This window comes from Chroicocephalus ridibundus, chromosome 7 (genome assembly GCF_963924245.1).
Source record: "Chroicocephalus ridibundus chromosome 7, bChrRid1.1, whole genome shotgun sequence".
Classification (NCBI taxonomy): Eukaryota; Metazoa; Chordata; class Aves; order Charadriiformes; family Laridae; genus Chroicocephalus; species Chroicocephalus ridibundus.
In genome coordinates, this window is record NC_086290.1 from 1,252,099 (window position 1) to 1,275,797 (window position 23,699).

The 23,699-nt window shown below is 46.9% G+C and overlaps 2 long non-coding RNA genes across 2 annotated transcripts in view; both read left to right on the forward strand.

Annotated features, from left to right (window-relative positions):
* The window catches only part of LOC134518617 (uncharacterized), a 105,739-nt gene extending 95,929 nt beyond the window's left edge, over positions 1-9,810 (forward strand). The window contains exon 3 of the long non-coding RNA XR_010072019.1: positions 9,061-9,810. This is a non-coding gene — a long non-coding RNA (uncharacterized LOC134518617). The remainder of the gene's footprint in view (positions 1-9,060) is intronic.
* A 2,217-nt stretch (positions 9,811-12,027) lies between these two features.
* LOC134518619 (uncharacterized) lies at positions 12,028-16,276 on the forward strand. Its single transcript, XR_010072020.1, has 3 exons — positions 12,028-12,126; positions 14,967-15,064; positions 15,374-16,276. It is a non-coding gene; the product is annotated as an uncharacterized LOC134518619 (long non-coding RNA).
* Positions 16,277-23,699: the final 7,423 nt, after the last annotated feature.

Consider the following 23,699-nt stretch of genomic DNA (forward strand, 5'->3'; position numbering starts at 1 on the left):
TTGAGCGTTTAAGACACCAGCTTTGAGTAGGAGCTGCTGGCTCCTGGGGTATCCACGGTTCAGGGAGAGGTGAGACCTTGCTGTAGGTGCTTGGGTTTGGTCAACAGAGCACGAGTGCTGCCAGAGCAAGGGATGGGAAAGGAGCAAGCGGTGGTTGGCAGACATTTCCCTCTCTTCAGGAAGGTCCCTGAGGGATATGGTCTTCAGCAGGAGCCTCAGTAACACCGTGGAGGTCTGAGTGGTGCAGGACAATTCATTACAGCTTCTGGCACTGTCTGGCTGGGTGTAAAAGGAGCCGTATTTGGGGCTTCATGAAGCCCTGAAGTGGTCCTCCCCTGGGAGGAGGTTTCCACTCCATGGTGCAGCTACTGCTGTTCATCACCAGTGCTTCCGCCAGCTTTTGCAGGGCAGCAGCTCTGGAGGTTGCTTGTGAGACGGCAAGGAAAGTTAGGATGAGATACGTGCGTCTGCGAACTGAGGAGAGCATTGGCAGAGAAATAAAGCGTCAGGAGCTGAACCCGAGGCTGGTGGTGCTGGTGACAAAGCACGCGAGGAGGGTCAGGAGAAGTAGGGCATATTCTGCGCCTGTGGGGATTTCGGGTGAAAGCTTAGCTAGAAACCGCTTCACCAAGTAATGCCTATGTGCCATGTATCTTTTCATCAGAGGAAAAGCGTAATCTTAAAGAGTTGGGGTATGGTAGTTTAAAATTTTAATGATTTTAAACATCCGTATAGTTAGTGTTATGGAGGAGGCCTCATTAACAATAATGAGGGATATGTGTGTATATCACACTCTGATCCAGAATGGGTTTGAAAGGCCTAATATTTGGCTGTGGTTAGATAATTTTTATATAGCACTGCTAAAACTAATATGTCAGCAAAAATGTCTACATGGTTTTGGAGTACCATTAGATAGAGACATTCAGACATATTGATATCATTACTCAAGAAGGTAATAATCGTCTTCTACATGCATCGATAAAGACCTCCCTCTCCTCAGTTTTTAAAGAGCAACACTGCTAAAAATACTGGAATCTCCATTTTACACAATGCAAAAAAAGAGAGATCTAATAAAAAGGACCGCACTACATCCGAGACGTGCCCCAAGGCCACATTCAAGCACAGAGTGGCTACAATAGTTGGTAAAAATCTAAAATATATTTCATTTGAGCATCTCCCATGCAAGTTGATAAGAACAGTGAAGCCAAGCTGAAAGGAAAGTAATGCTGAATATTGAAATATACCATCAGTATAGAGAACGAGCTAGCAATTCATTAGTAAATAATGATTTATGAAGACAGCAAGGACCAAAAAGACCGTATCTTGAGGCACGGCGTGAGAAAAACCCTTTATTTGAAACCTTTATAGGGGAGGGAGGAAGGAAGGAAGGAGGGAGGAAGGAAGGAAGGAAGGAGAGAGGAGGATATTAACTACGCATAGGAGAAATTTAGAATCAAAAAGAAATTTGGCCTGAGTCGGGATACTGAAGTTTCTAACCAAGTAGCAGGTTCTGCATGAAGCAGTGGGTGATGGTGGTAAGTGTTACGGTGGCATCTCAGAGCATCAAAGCAAAAACTCATTGAAGCTCAAAGCATAAATCACTGAAACCGTTAGTGAGAGTTGCCGTGACTTTCCACGGAAGAGCAGAGGGGACAGACGTGACCGATAGCCCTTGAGCACGGACAGAAGAAAGAAACAGGGGTCGTTCGTGGTTGTGACGCTGTAATGAAGTTAACTTGGTTCTCTACTAAGTCGGCAGCAGCAATTAGGATTTCGAGAGGCAAAGGCGCTGGGCTCAAATAATTATAAAAAATCAGTGAGGATAATTTCTGAGATACAAACAACCCAGGCAACCCAAAAAATATGTTGTCCTGGTCTAGCTGGAGCAGATCAAGTAGTGCGCTAATTAGCAGTGAGACTAGTGCAGACGTTGCCTTCTCTGATTCAACAGTGAAATTAAAATCCTTCAGCTACCAGAACGTACCAGCTGCTTGTTGGAGTTTGAGATCAGTATCCTCCCAAACTTCATGATTCGTGTGTGTTTTCAGCCGACTTAAATCATACAATACAAGAAATTAATTTTTAAGGGCTAATAACATCTCAGTATGTTCGAATCAAACAACAAATTTAATTTTTCAACTTTCCTAAGACATAACAGGTTGTTTGTTTAAAATGTAATTGATCGTATTCTTTCATTTAATGCGAGACATGTAACGGTGTAATTCCTACATAACCCTGGCTTAGCTCATTTACCTGCCTTGGCCCGGTTTCCCGAGGGCTGGGAGCGTGGTTCCTGCAAGTGTAGATCTCCATGTTCACGGAATGACGAACCTCAGGAACTGAGTCACGTGCATGAGGAATCCACAGTCAGGAAATTAAATATTTAAAACTTCCAAAAATGTTTTGTTTTTTTTTTTTTTTCCTTTTAGTAAAAGTGCACCGTAAGCTGTAAGTTACTGAGGTTGTACGTGTGTATTTGAACCTTTTTAAAAATCAGTGTAACAGGTTGCGCATTGGGTTAGATGATCCCTTCCCACAACACACAGGCCTCGCCTTCACGAGGAGTTTTTTTGCAATTGGAAGAATTTTCTTTACAGAATTGTCACTACCAGAAGGAAAGGTTTTGCTCCCGGTGATGCCTTACGTACAAGTCCATTTCAGAGTAAGTACGTTTTAAACAAACCGAGTCAAATTCAGTGAATGAAATACAGAAATTGATGCTTTGAAGTTCTCGGTATTGTTTGAATCCAGCGTTTTAGTAGGAAAGAACTTAACAAGAAAATTCTTGCATTGTTTATATTGCTTCTGTATATTGCTGCCAGTTGTGCTAGCATTACTTTTACGGCCTTTGCTGACTTCTCCTTTCTTTGGGTAATTTCTGCACTGTCGCGTGCTGAATTCTGGCAGGTGCTGTTTAATCAGGCCTGCGTTGACCAGAGAATCTTTCCAGCAGCTCCCGCCAGGCTGTGGGCAGGATTCCTGCCTTCCACGGGGGCGCAGGCAGGGTCACCACTTTTGGGGGGGCGGCACTTGATTTGCTTCCCCGCTACGAGATGCTAACGTTAATGATGAGTGTTCTGAATAACAACGCTGCTCGTACAGAACCACTCCGGAAACTCGCTGTCGTCGTCTTTAAACTTTATCGCTTTTCCATGTGGGAACTGGAAAATCGCTCTGAATGTGTAGGAGCAGATAAGCGTTCTGGTCCTAGGTGTTTTCCTGAGGTTGTTTACCAGCCTCTTGGGCTGGAATCGCCAGATCTAATTGACTGGTAACAGTATGCGGCATCAGCGTGATTATTTTCGGAGTTATCTGTGCGGGGGCTGCCGTGGCGAGGAGAGGATGCTATAGATGGACGGTGACGTCTCTGCCACTTCAATTAACGGCGGGTGCCCGGCTCAGCGTGCATCTCGCCCCGCTCCGCGCCAGCACCGGGGGAGCCGCGGGTGAGGATGCTCGGTGGGGGCACGGCTGCGGGGACGGGTCCTGCCATGCGCGGTGGCAGGGAGAGATCCGGGATGGGCCACCGCTGCTGCCCCCCAGCCTGCGGGGTGCACCCCCCTCGGAGGGGATGGAGGGATGGATCCCAGCTGGGTGGTTGAAAATCTGTGGGAATTCAGGATTTCCAGTTATGAAATGTAGGCGGGGCTTAAAGAAAGAAAAAGTCTTAAAAAAGCGCATTTAATTGATTGTTTTCTGTATTTTCTGGCTCTCCCCACCATGGTGACAGCACCTATAGGGTGCTTTGGCACAATCCAAGTCCATAAATATGAAGAAATATATAAAACCTCACAAAGTTCTAGGAACCACTGTATCGGTGTCTTTTGAAACGGTTTTATTTTTAAGTGCGGAAAAAGTGGAGAACTGTGACCTATTGTACTACCTATAAATGAAAAGTAGGTACTAAATATTTTATTTTGCCCCACTGGTCTATTTATTCTCCTGCCTTGCTTTTCAATCTTCATGTAAAGTTTGTGCGTGAGTGTATGTGTACTTTCTCTCCATGAGCACATACAGTATCTGTAACCGTGGGTTGGATTTAATAATTCAAAGTAATATGAAACCTTGCCAGTATGGAAATAGGCTTGTCATTGGCTGTATCTGCTAGCTAGATAGGGTGAAAAAATCTCATTTTTGGAAAAATAATCAAAGATTATCAGCTGCATCCAGGAATTTTTGGAGTCTCACAGAGGAGAGTCGCCTGTTCTGCCCTTATGCATTTAAACTTCCCTATTGACACGCAAATATAATGCTTATATTAAAAATATATCAGAATATTTTTGAGTTGTGCTCCCGTCGCTTGTCTCATGCTCTGTTTTTTGCCAAGATATTAGCAAAAGAATGGGGCGAAGCCAACGCTGTAGGAGTTAGTGGACAGAGTCAGAGCATTGGGAGAAACACAGGGAGCACAATAAAGTGTAGGAAAAACCCCCAAACCCACCAAAACCCGGAGCAGCAGAAACCTGGCCCTGACTTCCATCCCCCGCCCGTCATTCCCTGGCTTCACTTGGGCGCTCGCCTCTATTTTTGTCAGCTAGAAATGTGTTTAAGCATATGCTGGGTGTTAAAGCTATTTAAGCGCTTTGGGAAGCGGCGAGCCGCTGGCCGGGCTCAGGGAAAGAAGTGCCGCTCGTCGGGGACGTTGGCCGTAGCCCTTTGTCTTTAGCTCTCTTCGTGAGGTGCAGGAATACGCTTGTAACCTCTTACGGAGCATTAAGAGCATTTCGCTACCAAAAAGAAACAGCATTCGAGGAATATCACCTAAATTACAGCATGGATACCCAACATATATTTTATATACGTATACGCACACGTACGCGTTAATAGGCATTAGGTGCAGATCCCTGCGTACCACAGAGAAAAAAAGGTATCTTTGAGCTCCGAGTAATGCGCTTGGTTTTGAAATACTGTGGCCATCGTACTTTGAAGGAAAAATTAAACCAGTTAAAAAGTTCTTGATCCAACTAAGATCCTCAAAATTTGATCCTTTTGCCCTTTATACTCCCTTCTTTTTTAAAAAAAAAAAATAAATTCTTATATAAATATAGATATAGAGCATCGTGATTGGAACTCCCAGGGGGGATTTTTGTGGAACTTCAGAGCAAATGTGGTTGACACTTGTTCTTTGTTACCCTTGGGCTACTGTTTTGATCATTGACTGAATGGATTTATTCTTGTCAGCACAATGAATTTTTCACTCGTGTCGTAAGTAAATTTTACAATCCTTTCTCATGTGTAAATGAAGTACAAGTAAATTCAGGTGCTTTATGTTTCTACCAACTTTGGGAATCTAAAAAAGGAATATCGTCAGATAGAAGAGAGGGAACCTGGAATCCAAATCCCGCTTTCATTAAGCCAGTCTGGGAAATGCACTCCAATTCAGAGGTTTGATTTTTTTTCTTTTCTTTTTTTTCTCCATGTGGATGGTAGGCACATGAAACTCTAAACGGCAATGGTGAAATAATTGGTATGAAGATGGAGAAGCTTAATTTTGATGAAGCAATTAGTAGTTGTTTCCTGATTGCTCTTACTCCTGTGAAGAGGAGGTGAAGAAGATCGTGCCACCTCTTTCAATTCCGAGCCATTTCACAGCTCCCGAGACCTTTTGCCCTGCTATTGGACACCAGCGAAAGTTGCTTTGAATTTTTTTAGAAAGTGTATTGCGACCATGGATTCTCAAGAAGGTTAAACATAAATTAGTCATAAAGCCAACAAAGGAGAGAGGAAAAGATGAGGCTGTACGATTCTCGTCCAAATTTCTATGTTTTCGAACTGCTAGTGTTTAATTAGGAAAAAAAAAAAGAGCTAGATTCTTTTGCTCTTTAGAATAATAATAATAATAATAATAATAATAATAATAATAAATGCTTTGGAAAACAGTGCCATTTATAACCTCAAACATTAATGTGCAACGAGCTATGTAATGCTGCAGATCTGAGCAGTGTTTAAGACAACAAAGTGCTATTTGATAGTCTAGCCTTTCTGTGGAACAGCTCTTCTTCCTGCCTTTGATGTGTGGATGGTTTATTTAATCAATTATTAATCAAAGTTATGGCATTCTTCTTATATATTTAGGTAAAAACTAAAAGATGCCTTTTCTTGCTTTCTTGTTTAAATAAAAGTTTAAATAGAATGCGGAAATGCTTGCTTTTGAACCAAAAAAAAAAAAAATACGTATTGGAGAGCTTCCAGTTTCAGGCGTTTGAGCAGTATATTGGATGTTTAGGAAAAAAGAGGAGGAAAAAAAAAAATAGACGTTTCTAAGTTCTGTAGCTCAGCCAAAGGCGCCAGAAGGTTTCTGCTAACCTGCCTTGATATAACAAAGAGCAGGACAAATAATTTGATTAGTGTTTTCTTGGGCGGGCGCTGAACCCGCCCCGGAGCGCGGCGGTGCCGGGGAGCGGGGCGGGCAGCCGGACACTCGGCGCGCGGAGCATCTTGAGCAGTTGGTAACATTTGGCAGCTTCACATAGGAAAAAAAATGACTGCTAGGGAGATCTCAACTGCTGCTAATTAGCAGCAATGAACTGTGGGTAAGGACAGTACATTTTAATGTGAGAAGAATTTTACAATAACCGCCACACTGAAAGAAATAGAAGGAAATGCTCCCTAGCTGACCCTTGTGGCAATCTAAGCTGCATATTGCAATAATCCTGTAAATTACTATGCTTTTTTATACAGTAACTTGGAGTTAATTAGTAATTTAACATTCCTCTACGCTATTAAATGTCTTTCTTGCATTATATTATGTTGTTTCATGGTCTTACCTTAACACTAATGGGGTTTAGTTATATTTTCTCAAAACAGTAACAGTAAAATAAAACCGAGCCGGAAAATTAATTAGTTCTCTTTTACCTTTGATTTACCTGTTAGTAACAATTAAGTGGCAATGTACAGTTTTGGAGCGGTGCGAGGTTACGCAGAGACGAACAGGCTCCCGGGATGCGCTGCTGGTGCCGGGGGGGATGAAGATGAGGAGTGGGAGAAGCGCTGGGGACCGTGCTGCAGGCAGGGGCTGGGCTAGGCAGGGCAGCATCCCTGCAATTCCCCATCCCTGCAATTCCCCATCCCTGCAATTCCCCATCCCTGCATCCCCGCGCTCCCACGTTCCTCTGTCCCCCCATCCCCACAATCTCACATCCCTGCGATCCCGCATCCCTGCAATCTCACATCCCTGTATCCCCACAATCCCACATCTCTGCATCCCCAATCCCCTGCATCCCTGTATTCCCGCGATCCCGCATCCCTCCATCCCTGCAATCCCACATCGTGGGCGCCGACGCTCAGCGATGGAGGCAGGCGGAATTCGGCAGAGCGTGGCCGGGGGCTCGCGGGCCGGGGGCAGCGTTTGTTGTGAAAGCGGGAGCTGTGCGCAATTTACTCCTCCTTCTGTGTCGTCTTTGCAGCTGCAGGAATCCGTGGGCTAATTAGAGTAACCAACAATGATGAAACACGTGATCTGAGTGAAAGTTTAGGGTATAATTATGTGGGGCATCAGGTGAAAGAGTCTCTCCTAGATTAATCCAGCTCAAATTAAAAGCTGGAGTGCTTTTTTCTCTCCCTCCTTACTCAAGTCCTCTCTCCAGATGCAGTGTTTGCTTCTTTTTAAAGCCACGGGAGTAGCCGGGTTGGCCAAGACAGGTTTCTCGCTGGCTGTTTATGAAACTTAAGAGTTGGGAAGCGATGGGAGGTGAGGGGGGTGTTTTCTCCGTGGGCGCCACCGCGGAGCCGCTTGGTGGAAGAGGGAGAGCGAGGGGCTGAATGCAACACAAAACCCTGCCCGAAGACTTTGTCTCTGGGGGCTCCTGCTAAAAGCAGCGCTGCTACCATTTAAAACCCCATTCTTTGCAGCTGGATTTGAGCATCCATAAAAAATTCATCCCTGCTTTAAGAGATTTCTGCTTTTCTGTCCTCCCCATTGTTAGACAAATTGAAGTGTGCACTCTGAAGGAGTGTGGCGGTGAACTGAGAATTTATTTACTCATTCGATTCTAATATTGAGAGAATCTGCTCTCCCCGTTCAAAGGGTAGAGCAACAATGCGAGTGACATCGGGTCAGCGGCACTTCACAGCTACCTGCGAGATAGAATTGTTCTCCTGGCAGATAGGAAGTGACTGAAACCTCTTTTTCTCATCAATGTCTATTATGATTGATGGCTCTATGGTCACACTGAATATGCCCTTTTTAAATAATTCACAATGTCATCATCATAGTACTAGTTTATAACTAGCCTGTTATTTTTACCTTTGTTCATTCACTAACAGGAGATTCGATAAATTAAGTACTATGGATTTTGGTAGCATTAGAACTGATTGAAACATTCTTTTTTCTTTCTATTTTCTTTTCTTTTTTTCTTTTTTTTTTTCTTTCAAGGCAAAGCCTTCCTGCACACAGTAGCAAAGATTTTTTTTTAAAAGCCACAAGCTTCGGCTGTGATAATTCATTAAAAAACAGCTTACCAAATCGATATAGTTTTGTTGATGACATTAATTAGAGTATTAAAAAAATCACCAAAATGAAGCGGCTACCTTCACCTAGCGTGGCTTCGAGTGCATCTATCATTCAGAGCGCAGTGAGAGCGTGTTTTAGACATCACAAATGCCTATTATAAGTTCAGGATGAGAACCGGTCATTAATTGATGCCGAGTATTATTCTTCGAGTGCGCTGGATATAGTCCAAATACCGGGTGCTCAAATTGGATAGTTGAATCATATTAGCAGCGGTTCATGGGTAAAATATTTCACAGTGTACTTTTCAAATCAGATTTTATTTGTTTAACTTTGAAATTGGGGCTTAGTAAGTCACGTTAGGCGGGAGTTGAGTATTTATCGTCGCTCACTTAACTGTAGAAATGCTGCTGATAATTAATGGCTGTTAGGAATAATCATATGGGTTTCCTTGCCAAGGCTTTGTAATTAGAAGGCTTTAAGTAATTTTTACATTGCTTGAATTGGTGGTTTCGGGGTTTTTTTTGGTTTGTTTTTTTTTTTTTTTGTCAAACAGCTGTAAGTAAATGTCTAATTCAGCCCGAATTTCTTTGGGTCCCTGCTCCCCATAGGACCTGTCCCGGAGCCTCCTGCCTGTTCCAGCCCTGGAAGGCTTCAAAGCGGGTCAGGGCATCTGCAGCAGGTTCCTGAGCAGGAGGAAAAGGTCACGAGAAGCTTTTCTTGTCGGTGCGGGAGCGTCGCCTTCCCCGCGAACACAAAGGATGGAAGTGCCCTGGGAAGAGGGTGGACTCCGTCACTTCAGCAGGGCCAACGTTGTACCCAAAACGTGAGAAATCTGAGATCTGCTCCTCCCCGAACCTCGCTGGGCAGCGCTCCTCTGGCTGGTAGGAACGGCAAAACTTCGGATGCCGTGAGTACAGAAATATCCACGGTCTGTGGAGCTGCTTCTCTGTCTCCCCACCTGACCCTCGCTCGTGGGATTGGAGCCTCTCCCGGCTGGCCTGCAGGGAGCCTGGGGAGCACCGCACCGATGGTGGTTTCCAGAATTAGTACATTCGCTGCTCTCTCTGTGCGCAGTGAGTGAGGCAGGCTGCTTGCAAACAGGAGTGGGATTTTTTTTAAGAGTCTGCAGTTACAGCATAGCAAAATTTTATATATTAAAGCACAGTCTACGCTTTTGGAAAGTCAGCATAACTTCAGCGCTAAATGTGTGAGTGAGATACCCTTTTCACCACCTTTTAGGCACAGTCACAGGCAGACAAATTGCTGTTCGAATCTATTCAGGATACGTGTCCAAAATATTTTGGTTTTTCTGAACTTTTGGGGGTTTTTCGTTTGGGCTTTGGTTTGGTTTTTTTGGGGGTGGCTGGGGTTTTTTTTTTTTCCATTTCTGTTTGGTTCTCGGGTTTTGTTTTTTGTTTTCCCCCAGTAAGAAGCCAGCTGCCTCTGCAAAGCTTTGGATTCCCGAGATCTTCCCCGATGATACCTCACGGGAGCGGAGATGATGCTGTGGCTCCGCAACTCCCTCTAGGACCCCGTGGTAGTAATTAATAAGAAGTCAAGTTCTCGACTAACTGTGACAAATTGGAAAGCTGTGAATTTGGAGATAAGAGCGGAAGGTCACAGTTTATTTGTAACTGGGTTATCGAATCATAATAAGCACTTATAGCAAAAAGCATCATAAAAGAAAATAGTGAGGTACAAGAACCCGAGAGTAATTGGGTTTTCCCACACAAATAAGATCCACGTCGCAAAAGAATTTCCCTTTGAAGAAGCTGTTATAAATTTGGGGTCTACAGTTTCCATTAGCCCCTCATCGTTTCTAGCTCATTGCAAAATAGATAAAATGCATAAATCTCCCCCAACATTTGATATCGTAATCCTATTTGGTTATATTTCCTAATGTTCCCCAATGTGACTATAAAAAACGACAAAATCGCAAGAGGGATAATACAACATTTAGTCTCTTTCATGGAAATAGAAAAATGAGATTCTTTGTTCTTTTTAATATTTTTTTTATTTTTCAATATTTGGTGATTGATTTAAAAAATATTAAAACTCCACTTATGTGCACCATAAGCTTAGGGAGTTGAAAAAACACGTTAATTCACAGATTTTAGTCTTCAGAGTTGCGGAATTCCTTCTATTCAGAGATGAAGGTGGGAATCAAGGAACGAAAGTGTAATAAGGAAAATAGTGGTTTATTTTCTGGGGGCATAAAAATGAAAGGTGAAGTGTCAACTCCGTAGCAGGTAACTGCAAAATTGCTAGCAGCTTTAAAATATTGCTGGGTTCTCGGACAGAAGGTTTGGGCTTTGTTTAATTTGCCTTTTCACCAGGAGTTAGAAGCTAAACATTACTAATACGCTTTAGTTCACGTGTATTGAGAGCTGTTTACAAGGTCGCTTTTAGGAAGCTAGTTTGGTTCCTGGAGAATTTGAGATAATTTTGGGGGTACCCGTGGACAGTACAGGTCTCCTTGTCAGCTGGTGGGAAAGTGGCGGAGGAGAAGGCGTGGGTTAGGACATCGTCTCTCCGGGCTCTTGGTGAAGCATCGTCCCATCACAGCATGGTGCTGGGTTTAATTTTGCAGAAGCCTTTCCGTGTCCATCTCCCCTGTCGGGTGCGTTGCCGAGGCGATCCTTAGTCTGCTTAACCTCTGCTTTCCAACCGCGGGTGCCACTGGATGCCAGCACAGGGCTCAGTCCCACCTCAGCCTGACCCAGGGAGTCCTCACCCACCTTTCCCGCGGTTGCCTCGGCTCCAGCGTCTCCTGGTGTTCCGGTCTCTCGGTGGTTTCCTTTATTCAAGCAGCCTGGGGTTGGTTTTTCTATGGTTTGCTCTGCAGTGGTCCCCTCTCACGTCCTGCCCGGCGTTACGTGGGCAGCAGCGTGGTTATGAGGATCCCGTAGCCATGGGGCAACCTCAGCTCCTGGCTGGTCCGGGGTGAAACCCAGGATCTTCTGTTCCTGGCTTTCTCCAGTTTGAAGCCCAGGTAACCCTGGATCTAAGAGGGAACACTCCAATTCCCGAGAAAATACCAGCCTCTCCAAGTACCTGTTTGATTTCATTTGGTTTCATTCACATCCCCACCTCGCCCGCCCTGTCAAACGGTGTCTGGCGCAGGCACAGCCGCCGGTGATGTCAATACTCTGTTGGGAAAGGAGAAGTGGCTAATGGGGGGTGTTTCCTGCGGCGGGGCCCGAGCTCCCCCCTGGAGACCGAGCAGGTCCCTTGCTGGGGAGCTGCGAACCGCGCAGGGTGGATCGCTCCTGCTTCGCCAGCTCTGTGGAAAATTAGGCCGAGTTTTCAGAAGCATCAAGAATTTTTGGTGTTGTGTTATTTTGTTTCTTCGGGGGTTTTTCTTTGTTTGTTTGTTTGTCTGGTTTTTTGTTTATTTTATTTTGTTTGGGTTTTTTGTTTTGTTTTGTTTTGTTTTTATTTTGTTTTATTTTATTCTATTTTACTTCATTTTTAAAATTCCAGCAGGCAGGGCATTGCCCAGGGCTGCCGAGGGCTGTGCAGGGACTCTGACACTGTGAAACAGCTGGACCAGGGCAAGGGATGGACCAGCCCCCCCCGCCCGTCCTGAACAAACCCACTTGCAAGAAGGGAAGAAGCTTCAGCCGTTAGTGCAAGCGGAGGAATTGTCCTTCGAATGATGTTTTTTGGGCCAGGTGGGTGAGCAAGAAGGAAAAGCCAGTGTCTGGCTGTCGGGGGGGGCAGAGGGGTGGTCTCACACCGCCTGCCATGACAGATTGGAGAAACAGGTTGTTCGAAGTTTCGGGACCGGGGGAAGAGAGAAGGGGCGGTTTTGCTGGGGAACCAGCAGAAATGCTAAGCAATCAGTTAAAATACGTGGCAGAGTTTGGGGTTTTTTTAAAGGCATCTCTGCTGGAGCCACTTTGATTCACCGTTGCTCAGCACCGCGTGCAAGCACCCACTTTTCCGAGTCAGCCTTGCGACAACAATGTTTGCAACGCTCTTTAAACCATTTTCCACTCTTTTTTTCATCCACTGATTAGCAAGGCCCAAACAGCAGACGACTCCCAGTGCAGGCTGAGATTTCCCCCTTTGGAAGCAGGGATGAAGAGCTCACACCTCGCCTCAAACCTGGACAAGCGCCAGAGCTCTTGGGGGGCATGCCCGGCATTGATGGGGGCTCACCTTCCACTCTCATAAGATGCTGGTCAGCATCAGTCTGAGGACTGTGCTAATGCTGCGGACCCACCGCTCGTTTGGTTGCGTACGGTTTGGGGTGGAAGTTCGCCGTGCTTATGGGGAGATATACATACTCTATACAAAATCAGCCGGCGTGTCCTAAGGAGGGGTTTATCAGTGATAAAGGGCTCTGGGTAATGACATCTAAACAAACACCATCTTTCTAATAGGTTTTTTGTTTGTCCAGGGTGGCAGAAAATCCTTTATACCCACCTAAGCGTGTGGTGGGGGTGTCTTTTGAACACATGCCCAAGGTGGAATTGTTTTACAATGGAAGAGGGGAGACTGAGATGAGATGTGAGGCAGAAATTGTTTGCTGTGAGGGCGGTGAGCCCCTGGCCCAGGGTGCCCAGAGAAGCTGTGGCTGCCCCATCCCTGGAGGGGTTCAAGGCCAGGTTGGACGGGGCTTGGAGCAGCCTGGGCTGGTGGGAGGTGTCCCTGCCCAGGGCAGGGGGTGCCACTGGGTGGGCTTTAGGGTCCCTTCCCGCCCAAACCAGTCTGTGATTCTGTGATTCTATGATACGGACAGGTATGGGCAGGTGTGGCCCTATCCCATTGTCACTGTCTCTATGAGCGGTTTAGCTGGTGAAAAAGCCATTTTCTTCTATTGTGACTGTCCCACCAGTGGTCGCATCAAGTGGAGCTTCTCCCGGCCCGAGGGCTGGCAGAGCATCCCGGGGACAGCGCTGGCTGGGGACAGGGAGCAGGGTGGTGGGTGAGGTGGTGCCTGGTGGCCACGGACCTTCTGGCTGCCCATCGACCGTCCGGTGGCAGAAAGAACAGAACACGCATGAGAAACGCTCCCGTTGCAGAGACTGGTTGTGAAAAATCGGTGTGAGGTGGGGCTGCAGCGTCTGAATCGCCGTCTTTAGTTTATGAAAATTATAATTATTTTGATTTCTGTCCACAGACAGCTTGAAATGTTGCAAAACTCTGCAGGTGCTCTCTGTTATAACAAAACCCCAGAACAGATGGTGCAAGGTACCAGGCCAGCTCAAGGGATTAAACGCAAGGCTTTTGAAATTTAAAATTAAAGCTGGGTGATCTTGGGAAAATGTGCCTGCCAAACAAGCTTGCTTAAAAAAAAAAGTTCTCCAAGTTCTCCATACAAGCTGATTTAAATTCAAATGAGACAAAAATTGGGCACTTAAAAAGTGCTTAAGAGAGGATTAAAAACCTGCGTTCAAGGAAAAAATGGGATGTATATGAATTATTTGTTGTCGCAGGAGGATTTTTTTTGTGTCCGAAAGCAAATGTTCTCTTCGTTTTCTTGGTGGCGCTTGAGCGGATGGTAGGGGAAAGGCTTCGCTGACCTTTCCTTTCCCTTGTCTGCTGCTCAAGGGATGGATGAGTCGGGGAACACACCGAGGGGGTGTGAGCCCCCCGCGTCCCGTAGCAGGGGTGCCGGCGGTGGGACCACCACCCTGGCAGCGACGGGGAGGGGACGGTGCCCTCGTGGCGGCCGGGGAGGCTGGGGCTTTGCTGCCTTTGGGTGGGCGTGAAATTCATTCATGAATTTTTGCAATTCAAAGGGAAAAGGGCCCTCCTTTCGAGCGCGCTCCCCTTCCTTCCGCGGCAGCGAGGAGCGGGAGGGAAGGCGGTGCCCGCTGCGCGCCGAGCGCGGTGCCGCGCTCCAGATGTCCCCTTTGTTTCAGCAGCATTGTGTCCCCTGCACGGAGCAATTCCCATTTCTCACTGGCACGGGACATTGTTTTCCACATATTGTTTTGGTGTGTGGGGTTTTTTTGGGTTTTTTTGTTTTTTTTTTTAAATCGCTCTTAATCGTGAGCCTAGTGGGGGCATTTAGGCTCACAATGAAGAAAAAGCCTACTGGGTGAAAAAGCAGCAATCTCCCCGGCTTTGATGGCCTTGTTGGCCAGAATTTGGGACTCCAGCAAACAGTTTGCTCCAGCTCTATTTAAAACCGAAAGGGCTGGCAAAGACTGTGACGCTGGACGGTGTTTGCTAAAGCCTTTGTTAATGTGTTAGATAACCTATTAATCACAACTTTTATATTCATATGCAAAATGTGCCTGGAGGACAATTTAATCATTTATTACAAGCGCTTTATATATTTACTTTCCCTTTCCCTTCCCCTCACGAGAGCCGTGCTCATTAACCCAGCGCCGGGGAGGCGGCTGCAATGGGACGGGGCTGTGCGGGAAAGGGAAAACTGCCGAAAGTTTCAGCCCACGCTGCGTTTCGGTACGAGTTCGAAAGCCGGCGTGATTAAAGCAATTGAAAGATCCTCTCTTATTTTTCTTTCCTATTCCTGTCTCGTCTTGTCATATTAAAGGTTTTTAAGGACTTTAATTAGGTATACTGGTTACGGAGACGACAGAGAGCAACCCTTTCCACGCCCAGACACTTGATGGAAGATGATCACTTTGGCAGGTACAGGCTGGCAAGCTGAACCGATATAAATTAACTAGGAAAGGTTAAATTAGAGTAAAATGAGGACTGCAGGCCGATCTCTGCAGCAAAGTTAATTCTGAGCCGGTGCCTTGTTCTGGCCGCTGTGCTTAGTCATAGCTGCGCAGAGGGCTCGGGATTAGGAGGCCTTTCCACAGGAATCGTCATTAACTCTTTCTTTCAAAATAAATTGTGATGTCGGGGGCTGAGTTAAGGCTGGGAGCTGACGGTGCAGGACGGCGCGCCTCTTGTGCAGAACTTTATTTTTAAAGCTGTGTCTTTATGTCGAAGGCAAGGCAAAGCTAACGAGAGCTTGTGAAGGCTGCCGTCGGGTGAAGAGCGGAGGACGCAAGAAGACCCCGGGGTGTGCTTTTGTGCAGCCATCTGGCCCTTCAGCCCGTGCCCATGGTCCCGTGCGTCACCGTCCTCCTCCACCAAGGACTCAAGATAAGGCCAAAACGTATCTCGTGTTTCATATGCCCAGCTCTGCTCTTTGGACACGCTGGGGAGAGCAGGCTGCGAGGGACTGGGGGTCAGGGCGGTGGGGTCCGTCGGTGCGCTGGCGTTGGCTGGGAGCTGGGGGGGTCTGGCCAAACCCCCTGCTCAAAGCTCAGCCAACCTGGGGAGCTCGGGGCTGGTTGCCCGGGCCCTGGTTCTGTTGTATTTTGGGTATCCCCAGGGATGCTCTCCATGACTCGTCCACGTCTTCCTCGCGTGGCCCCTCCCGCCCCACTCCTTTCCACCCATCGCCCCAGCACCCCCATGCAGGACTTTGCCCCCCGCCATTGCTTAACCTCGGGAGGTCCTCTGGGCACGTTTCCCACCCTGACACCATTCCCAAGCCGCCGCGGGCAGCGCGGTGCCACGTGGGATGTTGTCCCACGGCATCCCAGCACCGAGGGACAACCGCGGCCCTGAGTCACCTCAAACGTCCTGTTGAGTCAGCACCAAGTACTTTGGATGGACCCAGCTGGTGTGTGTTTTTAGTGATCAAGACTGAAAAAAATGGCAGTGTGGCAGCAGTGCATAAATGTTAACACACTTAAATTACTTTGCAGTATCCAGAAAGACAGTATTACCTATGGATTGTTCTAGATTGCTGTTTTAACTCTCATGTAGTCTAATTGAACAGTGCAAACAAACAGGGGTTGATCCTTTCCTTTATCCCAATTAAAAAAAATGACGATTTTTGTGTTTTATCAGGATGTCTATTTGTTTTGGTGTTCAATGACAGGGTTCATTAAATAAAGATCCCTATAGCTATATTTCATCTTTTCGTTGTGATGTGGTATGTGGTGTATATTACGTGCGCGGTGCATGAGGCAAAAGCTGCGGGGCTCTCTCGCTGCCTGCAGTTGAGAAGGAACATCTGCCGCCTCCAGTTGATGGGAAGTCGCAGTGTTTTCAGAAGGAGAGCCTCACGCTTTGCCGGGATGCCTGCAGCCAGCATTGCACCCACGAGGTGGGCTGCTTCCACAGCACCATTTTACGGAGCTATAATAGCCGGTAAAGATGTTTTTAATTTGTTCGACAGTCTTTAATCTACCCCTTTGTTAGAGTGTTTGGTGCTGAAGTATTTTTTTCAAGGACTTTGTGGTTGCTATAGATATTTTATTCCATAATAAGGATTACATTGCATGTAATCCTATGAAAAGATACAGTAATTAATTTGAAAATTGCTAAGGAGTCGATAAGTATTTAAAACCTTAATTACGTGTAACCTTGTTTTCTCTCGCGGCTCATCAGATACAGTGTCTTTGAAGAGGGGGAACGGCCTTTTGCCGCGGGTCTGCCCTGGCCGGCTCTTTGTGCATCTCCCAAGGACCGGCCGGGGCGCAAAGAGCCCGAATCCGCCGCGGAGAGCTCGCAGGCGCGGGGAAGTTGTTCTTTAAAGCTCTGGAGAAATGCAGCGCATTTATCAGCTTTGAGTGGATATCATTGTGTTTATAACAGAGTGGAGGCACCATGCAATTTTGCTCTTGAAATTGGTTTATATAGATGACTGGTTGCTGTGAAGTGTGTGTCAGAGTTGCATGCAGCCGTTATGAAGTAGTACAATTGTCATCGCTTCTTACATGGTTGTTGAGAAGAGCTTGAGAGCCCAGCTCAGTCAGCTGTTGAATAGATAACCCAACACAGTTAACGTGGCATACATTGTAAAGAATTACATGCCTGCTACAATGAGCTCTGGGCCTTTGGTCTAGATAATAATCCTGGTGGGTGTACCACGTGTAGTGGCTGTCTGATCGCTCAGATATGACTGACGAAACATAAAGAAAAATGTCAGTCGGCTAAAAGAAAAATGCTGCTGTAAGTTTGTTTAAGGTTCATGTAAACGGCTGTGCTTTTTTATTTAACCCCGAGTCTCCCAAAGACTTGGCTGTCAAGCTAAATGCGGATCTATATGTAAGCTGCGGGTGAAACTCCATTTTAGATGGCGTTGAGATTTGTCAGCTGCGATAAAGGCTTTGGCCATCTCTTCCCATCGCGGTGGCCTTGTCTTCTCATTTCACAGCAAGCAAAGTCCTTGTGTCAGTTTACATTTGCGAGGCGGGAGCCTAACACCACTAAAAAGGATGAGTGTTCGCGACTTTTTAAGTGCCGTGGCATGATTCATTTCAGTGAATTGAAGTAAGCCAGAATAATCAAGCTGGCAATACAGACTGGACTGGAGGAGCAGTAATTAATACTGCTAGCAAATTAAAAAAAAGAAAAAAGAAAGAAGAACTGCGATGTAAGAGCTACACGGCCGTTTGCCACTCAAACAAGGTTCAGACATTGGAAAGATGAACGTGTGAGAGAAACATGTCCATGGCCTCGAGGCACGGCCGAGCCCATGGAGTCAGAGGAGGTCAAGGCCAAGGCCGGCGTTGCTCTGGGTTGCTGTAATGGCACCTGTAGTCAGCACACCTTCCGTGAGGTTGCTTTGCACTGGTCTCCCGCAGCTTTAACCCCTTGTGCTGCTCCTCCTGCTGTTTGCAGTAGAGCATCTATGGATCTGGACGTGGACGGTATGAATGAGAGGGCTGAAGGGGCTGGCGTGGCCACCAACATGTAGACACCCATTGCCCACACAGTACTGTAGGGGAAGGAGGATTAAAGTCCTGCCGATCCTTTCATAAATCGAATTTATTTATTTTTTTCTTTTTTTGTACTAGGAAATCGGCATTTTTTTAGGTTGCTTGAATTCTGTGCACACATTCCTGTTTGGAGACAAGCCAGCTTGGCATCAATGCGGTTGCCCATGCTGAAAGGGCAGCTGGGCTCCTCCTGTGACCTGCACACGGAGCCAGCAGCCGTCCAGCCCTGCCCGAGCAGGATGAGTGCCGGCACCCGCCCTGGCGACATCTCTCCACCCGACACCGGTGGCCGCTCTGCCCATGAGACGCTAGTTTCAGAGGCTTCTCCTTATACCGGGTCCGAAATCCTATGGGATCATCTTGGGAATTCCAAATTCCTCTCCAGATATTTTAATATTATGTAAGTAATTGTTTGAGAATCGCTTTTATTCGCCCGAGTGACTGTAGCACGGAGTTTGCCAGAAAGATGGCACCCCTTCGAAAAGCCCAAGGCCCAGAAGCCGATTGGTGATGGAATAGGGTGCAGATGCTCCATTTAGGTAAGTTTTAAAGAGCAGCGTCGCAGCGGCGGTGCTTGTGTCGCGGCAGACTTGGGGCTATTCTAGGGTTATTTCAGTAAGAGCTGCTTCTGCACCACGTAAACCCCCGTAGACTGCTTTGCTTCGGTTTGGGGTTTTCTTGATTTTTTTGCACAGCAGTCAAATATTGGTGCTTTATTTATGACACCAATAATACTTCTGTGCCACAACAGGACACTTTTATTGCTGGTTTTGAGGTATTTGCATTTTTATTTAAAAGTCTGAGCCAAGCAGCAATCTGGAAAAAAAAAAATCGAAGCGAATAAATAAGAATTTGACAAAAATATGCATCGCGTGTCCCTAAAGGGATGAGCAGAAGAGGAGAGGCTGTGTGCTGAAGGGACCCCAACCCTTGGGTCCGGGGTGGCTGGGTGCTGGGCTCGAGGAGGAGGAGGGCGGGCAGCGATGGCCCTGGGGCTGGGCCGGGCTGCGGGACCCACGCAGCCTCCACCTCCCGCATCCCCGGGAGATGTTTTCCATCCACAACTTTGTCACGTGAGATGTGAAAATATCCAGCGCACCCTTTGCCTGCACACGGAGGGAAATGCCAGGTACAGCTCTTCCCTGCTTTATTATTTTCTCTCGGTTTCCGTGGCAGTCTTTTACCTTCTATGTTTTGCCCCCCCATTTATTGCCCCCGGAGCTCGCGGTAGCACCGCGGTAGCTCAGGGCAGCTAATGAAGCATCAGCTACCTTGAGCAGAACGGGAATCTGGGGCTGAACCCGCGTCCTGCTGACACCAGGCTGAGCTTGGAGCAAAATAATTGGAAATCTTTTCACATTTCCAACTGCCAGCACGTACTGGGGGAGGAGAGGAGGGCTGGAGATATCCCTTGGTGAACTCAGAGAACCGTACGGCTCAGAGAATGGGTTTGGACCGTTGGGTCCGAAGTCAGCAGCATCACCACAGAGCTGGCAAGAGAAGGTGACAAGGGAGAGGAGTTGGAGACGATGGATTTATTTCTTTCACCCTAAATTCCTCTGTCATATTTAGCCCTAAAAGCTCTCTGCTCACAGCTGTTGTGTGTGGTGTTCCTCTCCCCAGCCCGACGGAGCCACCACCAGCTTGGGGGTGTTTTCTTTTCAGTGCAGCAAAATTTGACTTTTTCTGATGAGCGAAGCTCTTCCTGCATAACGACAGCCTCCGCCTGCTGGGCACGTACGGTCTCCTTTTACCCTTACCTGTCCTCTGTTAACTCTGATTTCGATGTTGTCGTTGCACCCCAAAAATGGGTGCCAGTTCTTCCTTACATCTCCCATTAATCGCAGCACGGGTTGTAAAGCGTGTTGCCTCCATTTTCCAGAAGACTCTCATTGCATGGAAGTTCCTTAGGGCTCTACTCTAACCCTGAGTGTCTTTTAGATCTTTATCGTTGGGATGTGGCCGGTCATAATTTGGCCACTTTTCTTGTTATTCTCTTCCCTCCACCTCTAACTCCCCCCTCCTGCCCCACTTTTTATTTTCTCTATCCGAAAAAGTCTCTTTAAAGAAATCACCTTTCAGGAGCTATGTCTGAAAATACCTAGTAACGAAGCTGCCGATCCACCTTTCCTTGATAAAAATATTACACTTGAAGTAGTCTGATACCGTGCGCTATTTTGGGACAGGAAGGGGTTCAAAGATCATCCCAGAAGGTCAAAAAAAATTCTCAGGGTAGAAAAATTCCAAACAGCCACTACGTTAAATTCTAGTTTTACAGAAAAAGAAAGACTGAGGAAAATTATTAATGCTAAATAATAGAAAGATAGCAGCAGAATGCGTCATTTTACAGCTAAGGAATACATATGCACACAGATGCAGGAGCTTTCCCCTCGCATGCGATAGCTGCCCATTCTTTAAACAGCCAAACTGGGGCTTTCTAGTTTAGATTCTCGGAATTGCCCTCTGGAGGCACCTGTCTGTTCCTCTGAATACTTTAACTGAAATCGATAGCAATAGGATGCCGTTCAGTATTAGACCAAAAAATGCATGCCCTTCATATTTTTTCATAGTAATCTTATGATATCCTAATTCGTAAAGTTATGCTAGAGGATTCCGTTTATATATACACATGACATATGTTTATGCATTTTAATACGAAATCCTTTATAATGGCTCATATTGAAATTTCAGACTCTAATGGCGCAATGTGTGCGGCATGAAATGCAGCAATTTTTCACAGTTTCTATCGCTGCATTTTACTTACGGTACTAAAATCTCGACTCCCGTTCAGAAACTTGGCACAACCCCATTAAAACAGTCCAGAAAACAGAGCTTTAGACAAATTCTCTAAACTGTTTGCTTTATTTTCTTAATATAGAAGGGGGGGTTGGTTTGGGTTGAGGTGGTTTGGGTTTTTTTTTTTTTGTTTTTTATTTTCTTCCACCAACAACTTAATAAAAATGTGCAGGCAGCTGGTTTTGGAAGGGGTCCCTTGAGCGAGGGTGGCAGCTGGAGAGCTGGTCATAGAACCATAGAATGGTTTGTGTTGGAAGGGACCTTGAAGCCCACCCGGTGCCAGCCCCTGCCCTGGGCAGGGACACCTCCCACCAGCCCAGGTTGCTCCAAGCCCCGGCCAACCTGGCCTTGAACCCCTCCAGGGATGGGGCAGCCACAGCTTCTCTGGGCAACCTGGGCCAGGGGCTCACCGCCCTCACAGCAAAGGATGTCTTCCCCTTCTCTCATCTCAATCTCCCCTCTTCCCGTTTAAAACCGCCACCCTGCTGTGCGGCCCGGATTCAGCGGGGAGCCGGCTGCGGGGTGAACGTGAGATTTGCTCTGCAGGGAGCACACAGCCTTGTTTCGCGTTCGGGGCTCCTCCATCGCCCTCCCGTTTGGAGCCAGGCTCCGGGTCGGGGTTGTGTAGGAAGATGAGGCTATGAAAAAATAATTAAATGAGGGATACTTTGCAGAAATGTGTAGAATATCTGTATATATATTTATACAGACATATGTATTTGAGAGAGCTGCCTACTCTGTTCTCTCCCCAGGGAAACAGGAGGCCGTGGGTTCAGAAGGGAAGGAGAGCTGCATGCAATGGTGCGCTGTACACGCTTTTCCCCCCCTTGCCTCTTTCTTTCTCCCACTAGCAGCCTCTTGAGGCGTTTATCCTCTCAGAAAGTTGACTTATATTTGTAAGTGCGGAAAGACAGAGTTTCAGGGTCTCCATTCCCCCTTCCCTTGTGTCTGTGGGAAAGCTCCAGGAGCAGAAGGTGGGTTCCTCTGGCTCCTCTGGGAGACGCTTCATGTCTCACCTCTCCCCCTCTGATGGAAAATCCAGTTTTGTGCTCGGCCAAACTGCCCGAGCCCGGCGTCCCTGCGAGGCACAGAGCGCGACGAGCGCCAGCAGTGGGGGTTTGGAGCAGGAGCCCCCCCTTGCTTGTGCTCAGCACGCAACGGCCACGCTCTGGTCTGTTTGAGCCTCAGAATTCAGGGCACACCAAATATTGCCTTACATGAAATATTTGCATTACTCAGGCAAATCTGTTCCCGAAAGGAGGATGGCCGTGGTTTCACCCCCCCCTGCCCCTCCAGCGGGCTCCTCAGGCAGAGGGGCTGTAGCCCAAAGATGTGTCTCCGTCCCCTGGGTTCCCCCGGTAGCCCCCGGCTCTGCACAGAGAGACCGGGACGCTGCTTTTAAAGCACGGATAGAGAACTTGGCAGTGAGCAGGGCGAAGGGAGCCGTTCCGCGGGCTGTTGGTGGCTGAACAGGAGCACGGCTACAAGGAAAATGAATTTCATCTGGCACAACCGTGCAGGATGCGCACCGTGTGAAAACTTAAAAACCTCTTGTGGCTCTGAAATCTGGGAAAATACCGAGGTTTTGTTCTATTACCTTTTTTTTTCCAGCTTCAATGTTTGGGGGGGGTTGTTTTTTTCAGGTAAAGTAGTTTTATTTTAATAACTGTAACCAGCTCTGTTTGCGTCCTTTAGACATAAATCCCCACAGCGATTACGTTTCTTTGCTAATGGAAATAAAAGGTGAAAGAACTAAAAATAATAATAAAAATACTTCAGGTCTCTACACTTGAATTCAATTAATGCCTCCATCTTAGTCTATCAAACACTTGAGACAGCCACAATAAGAGGAAATATAGATATAAGTGCCTAAACAAAGTGGTCAACAGTTGCACAGCCATATAAATCACTCCCTCTTCATGAACGTGCTCAAAAAATCAAATTATCACTTTTATTTTCTCCAATTACTTTAACTACTTTCACCTCAAAACCACGCAATTAACATTAAAACCTTCTAAAGGCCGTTGCCTTTGCTGCTGCAGAGGCAGAAGATGGGGGTCCATCGGGGCGGTCGAGCAGGGACGGGGGCTCTCCTCCCTGGCCATGCGTTTTGCAAACAGGCGTGATTTGCTCTTCGCGTTTGAAGGAAGCCTTTGCAAATTGACGTTATTTTTTTAAGTGTAAATCCCCGGGGATGAGTTAGAAAATGCTTCAGTGCTTTTAAAAAATAGCATTTTGCTTGAGCGGTGGCTCGGCTGGCCCGGCAGACCGTATATATTCATTTATTTAGAGGGTCCGAGGGTGGCGTCCTGCCCCTGGATCGCTTCCTCCCCGTCCTTCCGTCACACCACGCGCTCCCCGTTGCTCCTTGTTAAAAGTAATTTTAGTCTCTCTGTTTTCCTTTCAGTGGCCATTATCCGCCAGGCAAACTAAACCCTAAAGAAGGCCATCCTCCCTTAAAGGCTAATTATATTGGTTTATAATTATTCTATCTCCAATTTTCCCGTAGCACCAGGGAAAACATGGTCTGAATTGAGGGAAAATGACTGCTGTGATTTTGTGCTACCTAAAGCTGGTGGTGATGGTGGCTCTGCCCGGGAAGGAGCCCCGCCGTAACCATGGTTCCGCTGCCGGAGGATGCGGGATGTGCAGAGGGACGCTGGGGAGGGACAGCCCGGGGGGCAGGATGCTGCGTGGGTCTCCTTCAGCATCACCTAACCGAGAAACATATGTGCTTGGGG